This window comes from Emys orbicularis, chromosome 4 (assembly GCF_028017835.1).
Source record: "Emys orbicularis isolate rEmyOrb1 chromosome 4, rEmyOrb1.hap1, whole genome shotgun sequence".
Taxonomy (NCBI): Eukaryota; Metazoa; Chordata; order Testudines; family Emydidae; genus Emys; species Emys orbicularis.
Genome location: NC_088686.1, coordinates 126,672,492 through 126,684,622, shown reverse-complemented (window position 1 = coordinate 126,684,622; position 12,131 = coordinate 126,672,492). Strand labels below are relative to the sequence as shown.

At 52.8% G+C, this 12,131-nt stretch overlaps 1 pseudogene; it reads left to right on the top strand.

The window, feature by feature from the left end:
• Positions 1–4,294: 4,294 nt before the first annotated feature.
• Positions 4,295–10,534, top strand: LOC135878745 (glycine N-acyltransferase-like protein 3; annotated as a pseudogene).
• The last annotated feature ends 1,597 nt before the right edge of the window (positions 10,535–12,131 follow it).

Sequence of the window (12,131 nt, the reverse complement as noted above, 5' to 3'; positions counted from 1 at the left end):
CTATGCTGTACCTGTGATCCCTCTGAGCCTCTGGAGATGCTTGCCAGCTGGAGCCCAGGAAGTAAAATTGCTGTGCCACATGCATCGATTCTATGGAAATGGGAGCAACCCCCTGGCCCTGCAGCATCGCTACCAGTTCTACGCTGTTGGCAACTCCTCAGGTTGTCCCTGGGAAAGCATTGCCAATAGCATGCAGAGTGCCACCGGAGAGTCACTCAAGTTTTGTTATGAAACTAAAACCACCCCAGACTCCATCCCATTCTTTTGTAAACCGTTGTGGTCTCGAACGGGACGTATACCATCAAACACACCCAGTGACAGCCACCTGGGTGGCGGAAGGTGCAGGGTAGCCCTGGTTTCCTCCGCTGTTTGGGGAACAATCATGCCCCAAGTGTCATCATTGTCATTTATCAGAGGGGTAGCCGTGTTAGTCTGAATCTGTAAAAAGCAACAGAGGGTCCTGTGGCACCTTTAAGACTAACAGAAGTATTGGGAGCACAAGCTTTCGTGGGTAAGAACCTCACTTCTTCAGTTAGTCTTAAAGGTGCCACAGGACCCTCTGTTGCTTTTTATCATTGTCATTGGAACTCAGACACCTCCGTTACCCGGAGATGAACTGCAGCTGTCTGCAATCACGCCAGCAGGCAAGAATATCACACAGTTCCTCGTAAACTGGAAACCACTGAACTGGACTTTAGCTGGACATGACCTGATTCAGCAAGGTCCCCCAGACTGGGTAGTTCCATTAGAGGACACACATTGTGACAAGCTCATGCCAGCAATTTGGTTTAAATTCTATGGGCATACTGCCATTTTGGAGGGATTTCATGAGCCCGGTTTGTACAGAGTGGAATTGGGCCAACAACCAAAAACAGTTTTAAATTTCGACCCTCTGATCACAAACCTTGCTCCCCTCCGACGTTTAAGAGCCCCAATTTCAGGACCCCATGTGTTGAAATTGGATCAACAAGAACATTTGGTTCTTCACCCTCAGACTTCTCTAAAGGAGGATCAAATCTACTTAGAGGGCATGAATATCTCTCACACTGCCCCTGCATGTGCTCCCTTGATTGGAACTAGCCATAAGAGTTGGGATGAATGGGCAACCTGTTCCTTGGATGTTATCCAAGAAGAGGGGTATGCTATTGTCCATGTTGGTAAAGCATGTGTGTGTGTAAGGACAAGATGCAATATCGTATTGATTAATGGACATTGGGTCCAACCCATGGTGCCTTACATTAATCGCTGTTTCTGTAATGTAACCACCATTGTTAGTTGTGATATAACGTTTACTGTGCCTCTATGGACTGTACAACATTTAAATGCCTATCCTGAGCTCTACAAGGAGGTTTCCCCCATTTCACTGGGAATGGGTCTCATTGCCATTAAGGTGAAAACACAGGCCCTCACTCTTGGGTGGAGCCCCAGTGCAACAGGTCTTTTAAATATCATGTTTCACCCCATTGTGATGATCATTGGTTTCCAAATTATACTAGCAATTCGTCTGGTTCTGCTGGTTTGCTGGACACAACGACTGATGCGGCAGCTGCAATGGACAGAAGATCAGACACAGTACCACAGAGTAAGGATGTGAAGGGGATACTCGCTCAGCGCAAGCACCCCATCAACGGGGGGACTTGATACCAGTCAGCTCTGTGCTCTTGGGGAAACAGGGCGCAGTATCTAGCCTGTAACATCTCTAACTCAGGAACCAACCCATGCAACAAACCTCAATGCCAACTCTGCCCACATATCTACACCAGCAACACCATCACAGAACCTAACCAGATCAGCTACAACATCACCGGCTCATTCACCTGCATGTCCACCAATGTTATATATGCCATCATGTGCCAGCAATGCCCCTCTGCTATGTACATTGGCCAAACTGGACAGTCACTACGCAAGAGGATAAATGGACACAAGTCAGATATCAGGAATGGCAATATACAAAAACCTGTAGGAGAACACTTCAACCTCCCTGGCCAGATGTAAAGGTAAGATGGCTACCTTTACAATAGCAGATGTAAAGGTAGCCATCTTACAGCAAAAAAACTTCAGGACCAGACTCCAAAGAGAAACTGCTGAGCTCCAGTTCATTTGCAAATTTGACACCATCAGATCAGGATTAAACAAAGACTGTGAATGGCTATCCAACTACAGAAGCAGTTTCTCCTCCCTTGGTGTTCACACCTCAACTGCTAGCAGAGCACCTCACCCTCCCTGATTGAATTAACCTCGTTATCTCCATACTGATATATACCTGCCTCTGGAAATTTCCATTACTTGCATCTGAAGAAGTGAGATTCTTACCCACGAAAGCTTATGCTCCCAATACTTCTGTTAGTCTTAAAGGTGCCACAGGACCCTCTGTTGCTTTTTATCTAGCCTGTCTGACTCATGAAAGACACCGTTCCCCCCCGACCAGTCTCTGCTTGAACCAAAACCAATCAGAGAAAAGTCTTGCAGAGAGCAGTGAAGGGCGTTGGGAGACACACCTAGACCCCTCCTGACAAGGGTAACAAGATTAAGATATCTCCATTAGCATACAGAATGGAAAACAGAGACAACTCCCCTAGCCTAGATGAGTCTGCATGAAAGATGGGACAGGGATTCATCTCATTTGCACACAGAATGGAGAATAGAGAACCACACTGAACTCTAGGACCAGAAAAGCAGGGAAGCACTGCATCATGGGGGATCTCTGTTCCAGAGGTTAATGAACCTACACCAGTACACACCCAGCTCAGCAGTTATCAGACCAATTCTAGTAATGAATCCTTGATTGATATCCAAAATACTGAAGCAGCCTAGTTGCATTGTGAGCTCCCTGGAAGAAAACACCACCCATAGCCAAGAGTGATCAGCTCCTATTGTCTAGCCTAAAGAAAACCCTTGAGTCATCAGTTTACTCATAAACAAATCTAGTGTTCTCCCTTGAACCATTGTTGTTTCTCTACAAAAACCCCTACCTATGTTCAAGTAAGGGTTCTGATGCATGGACCCAATCTCTGCATCAGTTCCACTTAGACTCTATCTCCTGACTGATCATGCTGGGGGCTCTGCCTGTCTCCAGCACTCAGGACCCTGAGCTACCACCATCACCTGGGAACCCCGACCAGTTCAAGCTCCATGGAGTGGGTGAGATCCCACTCTTCTCTCTCTCTTCTCTCTCTCTGTTTTCTTTTCTACCTCAGGTATTAACCTTAAATAATGTAACTGTTATTTTGGTTTAGGCTCTCCTTGTGTAGTTATCACTATTACTATTACTACTAGAACAATTGTGACGTGAATGTGGGCATAGGAACGTGTTAAACCTGTGGCATATAAGGGTGGCAGCTGAAAGTGCTGCTTGATCCAGCCTATTGAGTCCAGGGACATATAAGGAGGTCAGCTTGAGAGTGCTGATTGACCCAGTCTGCTCAGACTTGCTCTGTTAGTGTGTGTGTGTGTGTGTGCGTGCGTGTGTGTGTGTGTGTGTGTGTTCATCTGGTTCTAGGGTTGGAGGAACCCAGTCCTGGGGAACCTAGGTCCTGCAGGATAGCTCCATTGGGAGGGGATTTGCAGAAGGAAGGAGCAGAGCTGCATATGAACACACAAGTGACATAAGCAGTACATTAATAGAATTACAGAACCACCCTCCCCCAGGAGTAACCCTAATAAATGAGCATACCCCAAAGTAATGGGCACCTCAGGTAACAGTGCTCTCCTTCAGCGGATACCATCACACTGAGATCCATGGGCCCCGTCACACTGCTCAGAGCTCCCTGTACTTTCAGGATTGTCTCATGCTGGGGATCTGGAGATAGCAAAGCAGCTGCTGCTGATTAATTTCATACAATTTTACAGCTGAGTGCCTGGTCGGCTATGGTTAAAATAGAGAAGGCTTCTGTTTAAAACCAATTTTTCTAAGTGCTCTGAAATCCCCATGCTTCCTTGGATAGTCTTGAAATTTGGGGTGCCTCCTTCAGGTCTGATGTAGGGTTAGGAGAGACACAAAGCCGAGGCAAAGACGAAGCCAAGAAGAGGGGCCCAGACTGGGGGCTCCCAACACAACTCTCAATCAAAGCAACAGACAGAAACTGTAAGCTAGGAAGGAGCTGCAGTGGGGGAGCCCAGGGCTGGGACAGCAGGAGCTGTGGGTCGGACTCAGGATAGAGGGGCACCAGAAAACTGGTTTGCCCATGTCCCACTCCTGGCTGTGCTCATGTTTCCTCAGAATTCTACTCTGCTGGCCCCAGGAAATCATCTCACCTCTCCCTGCCCATGGAAGGAGTGCCTTGTGACTGCAGGGATGCGGCTGCCCCCAGCTCCGGGCCAGGCACAGACTCTGTTAATGGTTCATTGACTCCGGGATAAGAGGCTGGAGCAGCCCCTGAGGGAGAGGGAGAGAGAGACCCAGCGGGGACAGGACCAGCTGCTGCCAGGCAGGGACCTCACTGCCTCACGAACACCTTGTCTCTCTATCTTCACAGGGGCTGCCCCTTACCCTGGCAGAGAGACTGTCCAGGTAAGTGGGAGCTACTGGGGCCACCTGAGTCCTGCACAGACCAGCCCTGACATGGCTGGGGCCACAGAGACATAGACAGGACAAACTGGGAGGAGTGGTAGATACGCTGGAGGGTAGGGATAGGATACAGAGGGACCTAGACAAATTAGAGGATTGGGCCAAAAGAAATCTCATGAGATTCAACAAGGACAAGGGCAGAGTCCTGCACTTAGAACGGAAGAATCCCATGCACTTCTACAGACCAGGGACTGAGTGGCTAGGCAGCAGTTCTGCAGAAAAGGACCTAGGGGTCACAGTGGACGAGAAGCTGGATATGAGTCAACAGTGTGCCCTTGTTGCCAAGAAGGCTAACTGCATTTTGGGCTGTATAAGTGGGAGCATTGCCGGCAGATCAAGGGACCTGATCATTCCCCTCTATTCGGCATTGGTGAGGCCTCATCTGGAGTACTGTGTCCAGTTTTGGGCCCCACACTACAAGAAGGATGTGGAAAAATTGGAAAGAGTCCAGCAGAGGGCAACAAAAATGATTAGGGGGCTGGAGCACATGATTTAGGAGGAGAGGCTCAGGGAACTGGGATTATTTAGTCTGCAGAAGAGAAGAATGGGGGGCGGGATTTGATAGCTGCTTTCAACTACCTGAAGGGGGGTTCCAAAGAGGATGGATCTAGCCTGTTCTCAGTGGTACCAGACAGGGCCGGCTCCAGGGTTTTTGCCGCCCCGAGCAGAGGGGGAAAAAAAAAAGCCGCAATCGCGATCGGCGGCAGTCCACCGCGCCGCTATCTTCTTCGGTGGCAGGTCCTTTTCTCCGCCCCCGAAGAGCCTGACATGCCGCCCCTTCCCCTTGGCCGCCCCAAGCACCTGCTTGCTGGGCTGGTGCCTGGAGCCGGCCCTGGTACCAGATGACAGAACAGGGAGTAATGGTCTCAAGTTGCAGTGGGGGAGGTTTAGGTTGGATATTAGGAAAAACTTTTTCACTAGGAGGGTGGTGAAGCACTGGAATGGGTTACCTAGGGAGGTGGTGGAATCTCCTTCCTTAGAGGTTTTTAAGTCAGGCTTGACAAAGCCCTGGCTGGGATGATTTAGTTGGGGATTGGTCCTGCTTTGAGCAGGGGGTTGGACTAGATGACCTCCTGAGGTCCCTTCCAACCCTGAGATTCTATGATTCTATTGTAGGGTCTATGGTGAGCAAGGGAGAAGCACCCATATTGGTATGTTTTTGTAGGGTCTTGACTCTCACAAACACAGCTTAGCAAATTGTGGGGGGAAATGTTGTGAAGATACAAGAGAAATTGGACTCAGTTGAGGTACTGACCTGCCACTCCATGAGCTCTGGGAACATCTAAGCACCACTTGTGCAAATTCTCATCAGAAGTAATTTTTAGATTGAAAAGCTGAAACATTAACTGCTGATACTTAGGAGGAGAGGAAAATCCACAGGAAATGCTGCACTGAGAATATAACCATTGGGGTGGTTATTGTAGGGTTTATGGTGGGTACAGGTGTTGTAACCAGACTGGTTTGTTATTGTAGGTCTACCCACATTGTTATTTTGGCAGGGCTGGAAGGTTGCAGACACCCCTCGTGTCACCAGGGAAGTGGGGGGGGGGGGGGAAGTCACAGGGAACTGATGAGACTCTCCCCCTCAGGCATCCCCTGTGCCATCCCTGCTGGAATCTGCAGAGGGCCCACCCACACCAGAGATGCTGATCCTGAGCTGCTCTTCCAAGCTGCGGCTGCTGGAGGGGACACTACGGAGGCGCTTGCCTGATACGTTGCCGGTGACAAGGACACATCTTTTTTCCCACGTGCCACTTCCTGGGACGGGGATGGGAGCATGGCACAAAGTTCTCTCTCCCCAGGGTGATGGGGTGGAGATTGGGCTCGCTGGGGGCAAGACCCAACCCCTGGTCAAGGGCTAGCTGGGGGGGCAGGCCCCTCCCCATAGGTGCTGGCTGCTTTCCAAGCCACTCCCTCCCCACTCAGATCTCCTGTCTCCCAAGCTCCAAATCCAGCAAATTCCTGCTGCTCACCCAGTGTAGCCGGTGGGACCTCCCCAGCCGGTCACAGGGCAGATTGGCTCCATATCAAACAGTTACAGCACAGGCAGGCTCTGTGCCAGCCAGTCAGTGCATGGGCAGGCTCCGTGCCAGCCAATCAAAGACATGGGTAGCTCTGGCTCCCTCCATGATTCCACCTAGCATTCCCCACTCACTCCCCAATCGCCTCTCCTTGCTGCTCCTCACATTCCCCCACCCCCCATTTTTGGTACCCAGAGCCTGGGGCAGCCATCTTCCCATACCTCAGCCCCCTGAAATCATTGTGAGGTAAGGGCAGCCTGTGGTGTCAGCCCCACTGGCAGGGATGGGAGAGGGCAGCCATGTTGAAGAAGGGCAAAAACCTCACCTAATGCGCAGAAGATGACGAGATGCTGAAACCCCCCAATAAATACTGGGTGGCTCCAAACAGAGTTGTGGGAGTGAGAATTGCTGCCTCTCCCCCAGCTCTGACCCCCACCACCTCCTTGCCCCTCACCCCAACCCCTAGCATCCCCCACATCCCCGCACTCGCTCCCCAACCGCCTCTCCTTGTTGCTCCTCACATTCCCCCGCCCTCCATCTCTGGTACCCAGAGTCTGGGACAGCCATCTTCCCTGGCCTCACCCCCCTGAAATCATTGTGAGGTGGTAGCCATCTTCACTAAGGGCAGCCTCTGGTGTCAGCCCCATTGGCAGGGATGGGAGAGGGAGGCCATGTTGGAGAAGGGCAAAAACCTCACCTAATGTGCAGACGATCACGAGATGCTGAAACCCCCCAATAAATACTGGGTGGCTCCAAACAGAGTTGTGGGAGTGGGAATTGCTGCCCCTCCCCCAGCTCTGACCCCCACCACCTCCATGTCTCTGGCAGGTCTATGGCACTGTGAAGACCATAAACCGGGGGAACCTGACTGCGCAGGAGGTGCTGGTGGATTCATGGCCTGAATTCAAAGTCGTCCTCACCCGGCCGCGCAGAGAGGTGACGCCCCGCAGCCACCGCGCTGCACCTGGGGAACTGGATGGCTCGGGAGGATGTAGAATGGGACCCGAGGCCTTTCCTCACTAGGGGACCCCAGGACGGGGGCCAGGTTGGCCCGGGGAGGAGACAGGGACTTGGATTCGGAGGCCTTCCTCTTCAGGGGACCACAGGGGGGGGCCAACCTGGCTTGGGGGCTGGGAATGGGACACGCAGTCCTTCCCCTCTAGGGGGGACCAGGCTGGCTCGGGGGAGAGGGGGCAGGGAGATGAGTCATTCCACTGGGAGTTCTCCCGTCTTGGCTGTTTGTCTCCCCCAATAGGTGGTATCGGATTACTCTGATTTGTACACCAACACATACACAGTGTACTACCGAGACCTAGGTGCCTATCAGGCCCTGCTGGGCAGTGCAGGTGCTGTCAACTGGGGACAGAACTTCCGCATCCTTGGTAACTTGTACCCCAAAGCATCTGGGAGAACCCCACAGCAACTGAACATATATGTCCTGTCTGGGCCAAACCCCCAGGATCCTGCCCTAGAATGCCAGCCCCAAAGTCCTCTGCTCCCCCCAGGCTGCAAGGCTGCTCCCATGAGCCCTATGCAGGGCAGGAACATATGGGGTAGCCCCTTCCCAGTGCTGGGCTGGGGTCAGCTCACCTGACCACACCCTCTTCCCTGAGGGCTGGGGCTGGGGGTTTGGAAGCTCAGACTCCTGCCCCTCCCGACCCATGTGCCAGGCTGGGCTCCCCACACGTATGGGCCCTTTTGTCACCACCATTCAGTCCCTTTCCCCACTGCTCATGGACTGTCGCTGCCGCCTGCAGGGCTCCGGGATGGAGTGTACGAAGTCTCCAAGGACATCGCCGAGGCTAAGGGGATCAAGCTAGAGCTGCTCCGCTACTTCACCTATTTTCACCCAGATCCCAGCTCCATGCCTGAGATCCGGTCAGTGTCTGCCTGTGTCACAGGGCCCCACAGGGGGCGGCGTACAGAAGGAGGCAGCCTAAGGGGTGGGGGCATTGGCCAGCATGGCACTGGGATTAGGGTGACCAAACAGCAAGCATGAAAAATTGGGACAGGGGGTGGGGAGTAATAGGCACCTATATAAGACAAAGCCCCAAATATCAGGACTGTCCCTATAAAATCAGGACATCTGGTGACCCTAACTAGTATGCCCAAGATCTGGCTGACTATTCCTTAGGCAGGGCCAAGGGCATTGGGGTCATGTTGCGACCAGCAGAATTTCAGTGGGATTGGCACTGAGCCCAACCTCCTTCAGGGACCCTGCAGGGACTGGGGAGCATAGCCATCGGGTGGGACCAGCCATGGGGAGGGAGATCCCTCTTCAGCTCCTGCACAGCCCCAGCCTCTGCCAGGAAACCCTGATGCAAATGGATTCTGTGCCACCAATGGGGCCCCATCTGTGGCCTCTGGGGACCAGGCACTGCTTCAATCAGCCATCAGACCTGGCAGGGCTTGGGCAGCGAGAGACCGTGCTCCCCCCATCCCTGCACTACATCTCACCTGGCCCAGGATGGAGAGGAACCTTCCCTGTCCACAGCCTGTTCAGGCCTCAGCTTCTCACCCAGGGAGGGACAGATACCCCAGGGGCACTTTAGGGATGGAGGGGTTTCTATCAGGAAGGGGAATGAGACACTCAGTTCTAATGAGAAGAGATATTAGGCAGCCTTGCCACCATATGGGTAAGAGGGAAAAGGCCCCGTGTCCCATTTCCCATTCCCCAAACAAGGCAGCTTCCTCTCCTCTCCACTTGGCTCTATCATCTCCCGCTCCTGAGTCCCACAAGCTTGGCCAGGTCTGGAGCCCATTTTACAATGATCTTCAAGGGAATCCCCCCCTGCCCTGGGTGTGAAGCCCTGTCTGATTGATTGCCTCTCCCACACCCCCGCTGGGGGAAGAGCAGGCAATCAGAGCTGCTGCAGTAAGAAGTCCCTGCCCCTCCCTCTCCCTGCAGTAACATGACACCTTCTCATGGGATGGGTAGGGGAAGAGGGAGCAGAATTTGCTCAGCATCTCAGGGTGGTTCCACTCCCTCCTCCCCCGCCCCTCTTGTGAGCAATGGGACAGCATGGTGTCCCTGTTCACCCCTTCCCTGGGACATCCAGCCTGGGAAGGGCAGAGGGGAGCCTGCTGCAGCCCCCACAGGGCTGGGAGGGGTGGGAGAACACTAGGAGGTGCAGAGGGGAAGCTGGGAGGGGGTTAGCGGGGTGGACTGGAGAGAGAGTTGATGGGTGCCTCTGTGGGGGCAGAACTGATGGGGCAGACTGATTTGCTGGGCAGCAGATGGGTAGATATGGGGATAGGAGATTCTGCAGTGAGGCCCATATCGCCATAATAAATCTGGGAGTGTTGGCAATACTGATCATGTCACATCCAGGGGTTGGGGGCAGGGGAGTTCAGCTGTCAAGAGAGACCAGCAATCACAGTGTCATAATTTTAAAAAACCTCATGATCTTAAGGCCATCTCATGATTCTGAGGTGTCAAACTGATCACTGACCTTTGGGGCTTTGCCCTGCTGCTCTCTGCCCCCCCAGGCTGGACCCGGCCGTGAGGCTCTCATCCCTGGATGTCTCCCACACCGACCTGCTGAATGAGACGTGGCAACTGGGGGGGAATGAGAAAAGCAGGAAGTACCTGGCCAGCCTGATCCGCCACTTCCCAAGTGTCTGCCTGCTGGATGCTGCTGGCCACCCGGTCAGCTGGATTGCTTCATACCCGTTTGGTGCCATGGGGCCTGGTTACACTCTGCCCCAGCACCGGCGGCGCGGCTACATGGGGATGCTGAATAATTTGATAGCCAAGCAGTTGCACGCACTAGGCTATCCCAGCTACGGCTATGTGGCCATGGAGAACTACCCCATGCAGAGGTTGCAGGAGAGGCAGGGCTTCCAGCGCCAGCCCACCCTGTGCTACTTCATTCTTCACAACCCACCACTGGCAAAAGCACCCATGTTAACCACCAGCCCAGCACCAGGCACAGCCCCCCCGTGAGTCCCCAGCCCAACCACCCAGGGGACCTGACAAGGGAGGGGGGTAGGGGAGTCTGGGGATCATTGTTCGCCAAGTGGAATCAGTAACATCTCCCAGCTCTAGCCTCACATGGGGCCTGCTACACCCAGCCCCACAGGCCTTGCCCTCCCCCACAGCCCTATACCCACCTTTAAAGGGTCTGTCCTACTTTCCCAGGCCCATAACCTACCCTCCTTGATGGACCCTACCACCCCAGACCCATACACACAGCACTCCCATCCCACTTCCCGACACTGCCCCATCCCAGTTCCTCTTCCAGATACTCCAGCAACGGCTCAATGATCTTTCACCCAATCTAGCTACATGCTCACCTGCCTCCTGCATCTGCTGTGCTCCTCCTCCCCTGCTTTCCCTGGGACATCCTGCTCAGCATATTGCATCTCTAACTGCTCCACAGCCAGTGTGTCACCCTCCCCCGACCCTACCAGAGACATCTTCCCCAGATCTCTCTCTCCCCCACTTCCCTGGGGCTTGTCACGTCTCTTGCTGTTGCACCCTGCTCTCATCAGCTCCTTTCCCATCTCCTGGACTATACAAGCCGGGGCAGCTTTAAGCGGGGTGGAAGGGGCTGGGCAATAGGTCCCCATTCAGCAACATCTCCTTGAGCACAGCGTGCTCTAACCCATGATGCTTCTAACCCATGATGGATCTGGCTGTTCTGCATTGATATCAATCAGCCCGAGAGTGTTCCCATGCCAAGGACTCCCTCAAGAGCCAGTCTGTCTCAGTAACTCAAGGGTTAAATACCTCCCGGGGATGTTGATTATCCTCAAACCAAACTTCACTATCCCCATGCATCCGAAGAAGTGGGCTGTAGCCCACGAAAGCTTATGCTCTAATAAATTTGTTAGTCTCTAAGGTGCCACAAGTACTCCTGTTCTTTTTGCGGATACAGACTAACACGGCTGCTACTCTGAAAACTATCCCCAAGGACTCCCGGCCTGAGGCCACACTCAAAAGTAATCCAGATGTGTTAAATTCAGTACCACACAGCCAAGACACCCAAATCCCCTTACCTCCGCCCACTGACATTGACCAATAGTAAGAAGCGTTTTGGGCTTTGTGATCCCAGCTGCGATTAAACTGATTGTTGAAGACACCTTTGAGTATTTCCCCTTTGTGGTGGCACTCACTGGTACGGCTGGGACCATGCAGGCGAGGGGGAAGGCAGAATTACAGTTAGGGCCACACAACAGTTTCCCATTTTTCAACACACTTTTCAAATGAAATTTTCCCCAAAAAGGTTCTGCTTCTTCCCAGAAAATGTTGGCTTTGTGTCAAAATACTGAAGGTCAGAAAACCAAAGTGTTCTGGGTGCGTAACCTGGGTGGTGTCCACAGCAACAAAGGTCAGGTCAAATATCTAGAGCTTCCTTTTGAAAACGAACCAATAGCATCAGTTGGAGCCATCCTACCAAATTTCTAGGATCACTAAATATCTTCCTTGGGGGGACTTTAAGAGACAAACTGAATATGTGTGAAACAAGAAGAGCTTTGTTAGAGGGGATGGGGAAAACCAGTACTCAACTGGGGAGAGCACAGCAATAACAATCACCTAT